General features: G+C 43.6%; 1 long non-coding RNA gene across 1 annotated transcript in view; it reads right to left on the bottom strand.

The window, feature by feature from the left end:
• Positions 1-5,664: 5,664 nt before the first annotated feature.
• LOC145352250 (uncharacterized) overlaps positions 5,665-9,390 on the bottom strand; it is a 184,337-nt gene continuing 180,611 nt past the window's right edge. Inside the window, exon 4 of the long non-coding RNA XR_013888522.1 lies at positions 5,665-7,838. This is a non-coding gene — a long non-coding RNA (uncharacterized LOC145352250). The remainder of the gene's footprint in view (positions 7,839-9,390) is intronic.

The raw sequence follows: 9,390 nt of genomic DNA, 5'->3' as shown, positions 1-9,390 counted from the left end.
CAGTGCAGAAGGAGGCCATTCGGCCCATCGAGTCTGCACCGACCACAATCCCACCCATGCCCTATCCGCACAACCCCAAGCACTTACTTTAGCTAGTCCTCCTGACACTAAGGAGCAATTTAGCATGGCCAATCCACCTAACCTGCACATCTTTGGAATGTGGGAGGAAACCAGAGCACCTGGAGGAAACCCACACAGACACGGGGAGAACGTGCAAACTCCACACAGACTGTGACCCAAGCCAGGAATCGAACACAGGACTCTGGAGCTATGAGACAGCAGTGCTAACCGCTATGCCACCGTGCCGCCCTAGTTTTCTTTGTATAATTGAACGTGTTGTTGAATAAAGTTGTTATGGAAAACTTTAAGTTGGTCACTTTTACTGCAGGATTAATGCATAGATGGAAATGGATGGCAAATTGAGAAGCAATGATAATCAGGGGATGATATCTTAAGGAAGTAGGAAAATGTTCCGAGTGAAGGTGTCCTGGATGCCTCCTCTTTACCCCTTCTGTTTTGTGTGTTCTTTCGTGTGGAGTATTGTGAGCATTTTGGGCTCCGCATCTAAGAGAGGATGTGCTGACCTTGGAAAGGGTCCAGAGGAGGTTTACAAGAATGATCCTGAAATGGAGATCTTTTTGTATGAGGAACGGTTGAGGACTCTGGGTCTGACTTGTTGGCGTTTAGAAGGATGAGGGGGGGATCTTATTGAAACTTACAGAATACTGCGAGGGCTGGATAGAGTGGATGTGGAGAAGATGTTTCCTTTAGTAGGAAAAGCTAGAACCAGAGGGTTCAACCTCAGGCTGAAGGAACAATCCTGTAAAACAGAGATGGGGAGGAATTTCTTCAGCCAGAGAGTGGTGAATCTGTGGAACACTTTGCCGCAGAAGGTTGTGGTGGCCAGGTCATTGAGTGTCTTTAAGACAGAGCTAGATAGGTTCTTGATTCATAAAGGGGATCAGGGGTTATGGGGAAAAGGCAGGAGAATGGGGATGAGAAAAATATCAGTCATGATTGAATGGTGGAGCAGACTCAATGGGCCAGGTGGCCTAGTTCTGCTCCTTTGTCTTATGGTCTTACCTCTCCAGAAGTGGCCTGGTGGTGATGGCTTCACTCACATAATAACAACATTGTGAAGGACACAGCAGACCCGCCATGAAGACATCATGAGTGTTATAGGGCCTCACTCCCATCTCCCCCCCCCAACCCCCCGCCAGCCCTCAAGCAATGAAAGCAATGGAACCATTGCTTGGGAACGTTAATGGTCTTTTCCACTATGCACTCCCCCTGGCAGCATAGCCACTGTAGGCCTTCAGTCCCCACATTGTTGGGTATTTGAAGACAGTCGTTAGCCATGTGTAGAGGGGTACCTCTGTCTCCAAGCAGCCAGCCCCGCGTGGCCTAAAGAGGCTGCTTCAGAATGAAGACATGTGTCTGATCCAGATGTGTGCAGTCAATGACTCTCTGCACCACTGGAAATTTCATGAGCCTTGCAGAATCACATGTCCACTCACTCTGACTGACACTGATAGATAGAAAACTTCAATATGTTTGCAATGTCACCTGTTCCAGCCTGGACACATCTGGTCATGTCAAAGTTGAAAGCAACAATGATCATGATGGCCACTGGCAGGTCCTGCTGAGAGGTTGCAGGTTCTGCTGTGGTAGATAGCACATCCTGTGAATGCACCCCACTCCTTAGAGAATCTCAGGGCCTTTGGGCATTGTTCCTGGCTGAGGAAGGGTGGAAGAAGTGGAGAGCCCACTTCCTTCACCCTCTGCACACAGCTTCCCCTCTCTGTAGTCTCAGCTTCAGTTCCCTGCTGTGCTCCAGACCCAGAGGGACTCCAATTACCATCGCCAGGATTGTTGCAGTCTTTCTGTGAATAGGTCACAAGACTCCTCTGACCTCCCTGTCAAGATACAGAAACAATCTCATTCAAACCCAGCAAGTCACCAGAACCTCTCTATAGCACATCACAGTGCTTCCACAAACTTTGGCTGGGATCTAATGGCCCTGTTTGCTGCAGGTACAAATCCAATAATGGTGGCTAAATCTCATAAGCAGCGAAATCTCAATTTGAAATCTTTGCCAGTGATATGATGATGCTCATGCCCAGAAAGGGCGTGAACCTGATTTCCACACCTGCCTCACTACTGCCCTATTCCTTGTTAATGCCTTGCCACTTTTACTTGAGACGAGAAGTTTTGAAAGGCGACTTATCGAAGTGTTCAAAATCATGAAGGGTAGATAGGTCAGGGTAGATAGAGTGTAACTGTTGCTATTGGCAGAAAGGTTGAGAACCAGTGGATGCAACTTTAAGATGGTTGTCAAAAGAACCAAAAACGACATAAGGCAAAGTTTTTTTTACTGCAACAGGGGCTTGGGGCCCTCTATGAGTGTGAGGTGGAGGCAGATTCCTAAACAAAATGGAGAAGCCCCTGGAGAGAAAAGAACTACAGGGCAATGGGGAAAGAGTGGGCTGTTAGACTGGGAGAAAAGAACTTCAAGCCAGTGGGGAAAGGGTGGGCTGTTAGACTGGTTAAATTGCTCTTGCAGACAGATGGCATTGACTTGATGGGCCAAGTGGCCTTGTTCTGTGGAACCATGCTATAATTCAATGTTTAATATCCCACTCCTTCACTGTGTAGTCATCTGCCTTTGAACAGTCTCCAACTGTTGTCCCTATTGTCACTCCTCATTTCCCTCTCTCGCTACAGGAAGTTCCCTTGAGCTGTCTGAATTTACACCCAGAGGTGTTGCACTTAATCTCTTGAGGTACATGTAACACCGTTTCTGATCTATTTCAAACTGTAAACAAAAAAACTGTAAACTGTAAATGAAATTGTAATTGTCAAGCTTTGGTAAAATTTTACTTAATTAGGTTCAGAGTCAACAGGCAAGAGAAACAGTTTATTTAGCATAGTGAAATAACATCTTCAATTGAGTAAAACATCTAAAAAGAAAGACTGGCATTTATATTGTAATTTTTACAACTGCCACACATCTCAAAGCACTTTACTGACCCTGAAGTACCTTTGGAAATGTGTTTACTGTTGTAGTGTAGGGAAAGGTGACAGCCGATATGTGTACAGCAAACACCCTCAAGGAGCCATGTGATAACGACCAGGTAATTTCTTACTGTGGTGTTAAGTGAGGGACAAATATTGGCCTGGAGACTGGGGCTAAACCAGCCCCCCTCCCGAGAGACCGGTTCAATTCCAGCCCCGGCTGACTGTGTCAAGTTAGCATGTTCTCCCCATCCGGGTGCTCCAGTTTCCTCCCACAGTCCAAAGATGTGCAAGTTAGGTGGATTGGCCATGCTGAATTTCCCCTTAGTATCCAAAAGATTTGTAGGTTAAGGGGATTAATGGGGTAAATGCATGGGGTTATGAGGATAGCTCTTGGGGTGGACCTGGGTAAAATGCTTGGTGCAGACAGGCCAGATCTGCACTGTAGGGATTCTGTGAGAAGCAAGGTTCCAGAAACAAGGATAAGAAACTAATGATACTGGAAGGAATGTTGACTAGTGGGCCTTGGTTTAGCATTTCACCTGAAAGACAGGTGCTCTAAAACAGTGGCATACTCTTGGTACTTTGTTTTAGTGCCTTTAACATAGATGAATCTATAGCTGTGCACTTCAATAAGAAAAGCAGAAGCAACACTTACATATTCAGATTCAATAGTAATAATTCAAAAGGGAATTGGATAAATATACAAATTTTAAAAAGTGCAGAAATATAGGGAAAGATCAAATGATGGGACTAACTGGATTACACTTTGAAAGAGTTTCCTCCTGTGCTACATTCTTGAGTGAATCTATCATTCCATAAGTGCAATGGGATCTAGGGATACAAATGGACATGTCATTAAAAACAACACAAATTAACAAAGCAATTAAAAATTCCAACAAAACACTCAAATTTATTTTTGGCGAAATAAGAGTTAAATCTAACCAAGTTCTGTTAAACTAGTGCAGGACCCTGGTCTCCATATTACGCAAAAGATGTAGAAGCTGTGGAGAAAGTGTAAAAACAATTTGCGAGGATGATACCAGCAGTGGGAGATTACAACGATCAGGAAAGATTGAATAGATTGGGGCTTTTTCTCATAACATGACAAGAGAAGGCTTAAAGGTCACTTGATAGGCAGCTTTGAACTGCTGAATGATTGGACTGGGTACACACAGAGATATTGTTCCCACTTGTGGAGAATTCAAAACTAGGGGCTATAAATACAAGATAGTTATTAATAAATTCTTTATTTATTAGTGTCATAGGTAGGCTTACATTAACACTGCAATGAAGTTACTGTGAATATCCCTTAATCGCCACACTCCAGGTACACTGATGGTAAATTTAGCATAGTCAGTACATCTAACCAGAACATCTTTCGGACTGTCAGAGAAAATTGGAGAACCCAGAGGAAACCTACACAGACATGGGGAGAATGTGCAGATGATAGTGACCCTAGCCGGGAATTGAACCCAGGTCCCTGGCACTGTGAAGCAGATGTGCTAACCACTGTACCACCAGAAATAAGAAGAAATTCCTTTACTCAGGCAATAGTTTAAATGTGGAACTCATTCCACAAGAAACCATTAAGATGAATAGTTTAGATACTTTCAAAAACAATAGGCCTTAGACAGATCTGCTGAAAGACAGATGGAATGAGAGAAGACTTGTGTGGAATATAATCACCAGCACTGTTTAGGGCTGAATAGCCTGTTTTTGGACTGTATATTCTATGCAATTCTATATTAAGAACTGAAATGCAGCTATTACAAATAAAAGTGTTACCGTCAATCCAAAATATTGCTGTGTTCATTCACAGTAATATTCAAGTCCAACCTTGACACTTTTCTTGTAACTTGTCAATGTTTTCTTAATTCTTACAGATTGACTCAGTCCTGCAGACTGCGTTTACCAATGACACAAACCTCATTCACTGCTTATCTGCAGTCTACCCTTGCCAACCAAGCATGACTTAATGCTCCATCACAGTGTCTATCACCATATGAAAGGTCTCAACTGTGGAAAAAACTTTTCTGGTTTTCACTCATTCATGGATACAGTTGTGCTCTAAACAGCTGCTATAAGAAAGTGTGGAAGGTAGCATTTGTTCATTATTTTTCAATGAAATTACATCTTGTGGAATTATATGATTGCAAAAGAAGACAGGCTTTAATTAAACCTATTAGTAAAGAAGAATTTCAGTTAATCTGTTTGGCTTCTTTATTTATTGAAATGCTATTAACCTTTGCCAAGTGGAATCATCTCTTTTTGTATGTGTTACATACAATGTAAGATGTATGTCCAATGCTTAGTGTTATTTTCTGTCTGTAGTATAGTAGTACGTGCGTGCTGGACTTCACAGACTCTGTCGAGTTGTTTTAGAAGTTATGTTTGGTGGGTGGTAGGTAAGTCTTACTAATCCGATCTACATCAGTCAACTCAAAACAAGGATTAGGGTAAGATTCCAGACTATGTTAGTTCCTTTTCACAAAAGTAAACTTTATTCCAACCATCACCAAAAACCCCCTGCACCCCACCTCCCCCACTCCCCGCAACAAAGGTACTTCTTCAAGCCATGCTTCATGTTGATTGATGTAAAAATGAACATCTTAGGATGACACAGCCTTTGTAATGTAAGCAGCTGTTCTCTGATTTTGCTTTTGTGTGTTAATTCTTACCTTCTAAAATTAAAGAAAGCACGGCTTTTAAATAGACATACATTTATTCATATATATCATTCCCATAATGATTGAGATACTATCTGATAATTTTTAATTTCTTACTTAACAATGCACAACTTAACTGTGAAGCAAACAGATAGAGCCAGTTTTTGAAAATCCATATCAAGCTTAATTTTACTTGACAGTTAATTTTCGTACATATGTCTGACACAAGTAGAATTCTAATCCACAGATTACTTCCCAGGCTGGTAGAATTGATTGTATAGCGCCCATGTTTTCAGTGCTACAGGTGCCTTTTTGGATCCAAAATGGTGTCCTCACATTGTGTGCATGCTTCTGGTGCTGGCTGCGCCAGATGCCATTTTGGGCAGGTCATTTGTGCTGGAAGTAGGCCGATTAAGACATCACTCAGCATGTAATGTTAATTTGACTGTAGCAGAGCCATTTTCAAAGAACAAAGAACAAATAAAAGTACAGCACAGGAACAGGCCCTTTGGACCTCCAAGCCTGATGCCCTAACTTAACTAAAAAAAACTTCTACCCTTACTCGGTCCATATCCCTCTATTTCCTCTCTATTAATGTACCCATCCAGATCTCTTTTAAATGTGGCTAATGTGCCTGCTTCCAACACTTCCTCTGGCACCACATTCCAGGCATCCACTACTCTGTGTGAAAAATGTTCCCTACAGGTCTCCCTTAAACTTTCTCCCTCTCGCCTTGAACCTGTGCCCCCTTGTAATTGAAACTTCCATCCTTGGAAAAGGCCTCTGACTACTCACCCTGTCTATGCCTGTCAAAATTTCATAGACCTCAATCAGGTCTCCCCTCAGCCTCTGTCTTTCCAGTGAAAAAATAAAATCATAGAATCCCAGAGAAGGAGGCCATTTGGCCCATCGAGCCTGTACTAATAACAGTCCCATTCAGGCCATATCTCCCTAACCCCACATATTTACCCTGCTAGCACACCTGACATTAAGGTGAAATTTAGTGTGGTCATTCCACCTAACCTGCACATCTTTGTAGTGTGGGGGAAACCAGAGCACCTGGTGGAAACCTATGCAGACACTGGGAGAATGTGCAAACTCCACACAGTCACCCAAGGTTGGAGTTGAACCTGGGTCCCTGGCATTGTGAGGAGGCGGTGCTAACCACTGTGCCATCCTCCAGCTAATGCCCTTTCTTCATCTCGCAAAGCTGAACATGTGTGCAGCAGGAGAAGAGATGCCCAATACCAGCACTATTTAATGGAATAATCAACTACTTTGAGGGCAGCATGGTGGCACAGGGGTTAGCATTGCTGCCTCACAGCACCAGGGTTCGAGTCCGACTGTGGGAGACTGTCTATATGGAGTTTGCACATTCTCTCTATTTCTGGGTGGGTTTCCCCCAGGTGCTCTAGTTTCCTCCCACAGTCCAAAGATCTGTAGATTAGGATTGGCCATGGTAAATGCATGGGGTTAGGTGATAAATTGGATCTGAGGCTTGGGTAAGATGGTCTTTCGGGAAATCGGTGCAGTTTTGATGGGTCGAATGGCCTCCTTCTAGACTGTAGGAACTCTATCACTCTATGGTACCTTCTGATTAGTTGATTTTTGTTCTGCTAACTTTAGGTTTGGATGGTTATACTGCTACTTAACGTTAGTGAAGTCGACAGAAAATGGTGCAGCATGTAATGGGGGCTTTGACCTCACCTCAAGGATTCTGCCCATATCACTCGCTCCCAGTCAGGTTTATTGAAATTTCTAACCTCTGGACCTGCAGCAGGGTAGGAGAGAATGAGCAAAGGTGACACTGGAAGGGAACAAGCTTCTTAAAGAGGAAGGAGAGGGAGGACAAGGGTTCTCATCAGGACATCACATCCCTCCAGACTCTTTGGGAAGCAATTCTCCTATTTCTATCTCAGCAAGGAATGGTGTGTGTGCCATTACCATTTCACTAAGCATGGGTTCACTGAATCTGTCACCTGCTGCAGGTGGAACTGAATCTCAGAGCTGGGTGAGGATGGCATTGCCAGTAGCTGTAAAAGTGACCATAATCTTCAATTTCTTCATGTTGAACTCCTTCCAGGCTAGAACAGGCAATGTTTTAGTATCTTGCAGCACATCTTCTACTTCCATATAAGGGAAGTCGCTGACGTTCTGTAAGTAAAGAGAGGGGAAGATATTACATTCTCTCTTTCCAGGCAGATACAGGTGGAGTAAGCACTTGGCAATGCCAGGATAACAAATTCCCATTGTGTAAGGTGCCCATGACTGCATATACATCACTTTTTGGGTGACGTATATAAATTCAGAGATATACAACAACTACAAAGGATTCACTCTGTCAAAGCCCAACTGGTGAAGAGGAGGAAGAAACATGGAAAAATAGGAACAGGAGTTGGCCATTTGGCCCTTTGGGCCTGTGCCACCAGTCATTTTGATCATGGCTGATCATCCAAATCAATATTCTGATCCTGCCCGCTCCCCCATATCCCACGATCCCTTTCACCCCAGTAGAAATATAGAAAATATGGACAAGTTTTTGGTTCTGCCAACTATGGATTCAATGAAAGTGATTGTAATTCTCCATTCATTCTTTACCTTACCTTCCTTCTGTTATTGACCCACTTGGCCACAATGCTGAAATAAAAATCACTACAAACTGAAACCAAAACAAATCACTTTATCAATCAAACCATCCAATATTCCATGTAAAAGTCAGTTAGTCACCTCTGTGAGTGCCCTCAGTGTCTGCCTTCCCTATGCTTTTGCCTATCCCAGTTCTCCTCGGCAGTGCTATCCAATAGCTGAAGCAGGGCTGAAGAATGCTGCCAAACCTCAGAATGGAAGCACGCCATTTGTCTTGGAGGACAACCTCATGCAGCTGTGGTCAGACAAGCCCCAGCTTTGGACTGCACTACCTTGGCATGGGGTGTCTGCATAGTTGCAGTGGTGCAAGTTGAGAGAGGTCAGTGCAAGTTCGTGCTTCCTGATCCCTCTGCCAATCCCAAAAGGCAGCACCTCAGCAATCCTAGTAGTTGGTGCTGAAAGACAGATTGCTGGACTGCTCTTTGATGTTGCAAGCCTTTTGTTGTGTTTGGGGAGGGGGCGTAGCCCCTTTAAGAGGATAGGTCAGGTGACCCAGAGGGTGAAGCGACCTGCCTGGGAAGCCGCCCCTACAGCTGCTTGGGGGCCAGAGTGCGAGGAGCACAGTTCTTCAAGTAAACCTTATTGTGCCTGTGGATTGTCTTTGGCGTGACTTCTCTGGGAGCTACTTTCCCAGTAGTCTCAGGCCTTTGTCTACAGGTAACCGCGGCCAGGATGGCAGTAGTCTGAGTAATTGTAGCAGCAAGCTGAGCTTGCAGGAGTAGCACATAGATATTATTTGACTTACACTGCGATGGAAGTTGAGATATTACCTCTCAAATGCTGCATTATGGTTTAGTCTGCAATCATGGTAATGGATCAAAAAAAAAGCTCAACAGAGCTGGCAGCATCTTGTAGACAGAGAAACAGAGTCAACAATTCCAGTTGATGGCTTATCATTTTCTGCGTTTAATTTCAGCTTACCAGCATTGAGAGCATTTGGCTTTTGTGTTTCCAGTGGAATTGATCACCATTTCCACACTGGAGAGGGTGGCCTTTAGTTTCTGCTCAAAGCTTTTTTTTCTAATTTTTTATTTCAATTTTAAAGTTACAAAATCAGTTT

The sequence above is a fragment of the Carcharhinus amblyrhynchos genome, chromosome 14 (assembly GCF_965287045.1).
Source record: "Carcharhinus amblyrhynchos chromosome 14, sCarAmb.v2.hapA, whole genome shotgun sequence".
Lineage (NCBI taxonomy): Eukaryota > Metazoa > Chordata > Chondrichthyes > Carcharhiniformes > Carcharhinidae > Carcharhinus > Carcharhinus amblyrhynchos.
Note: the sequence above shows the minus strand (reverse complement) of the source record. Positions and strands in the feature narration are given on the sequence as shown.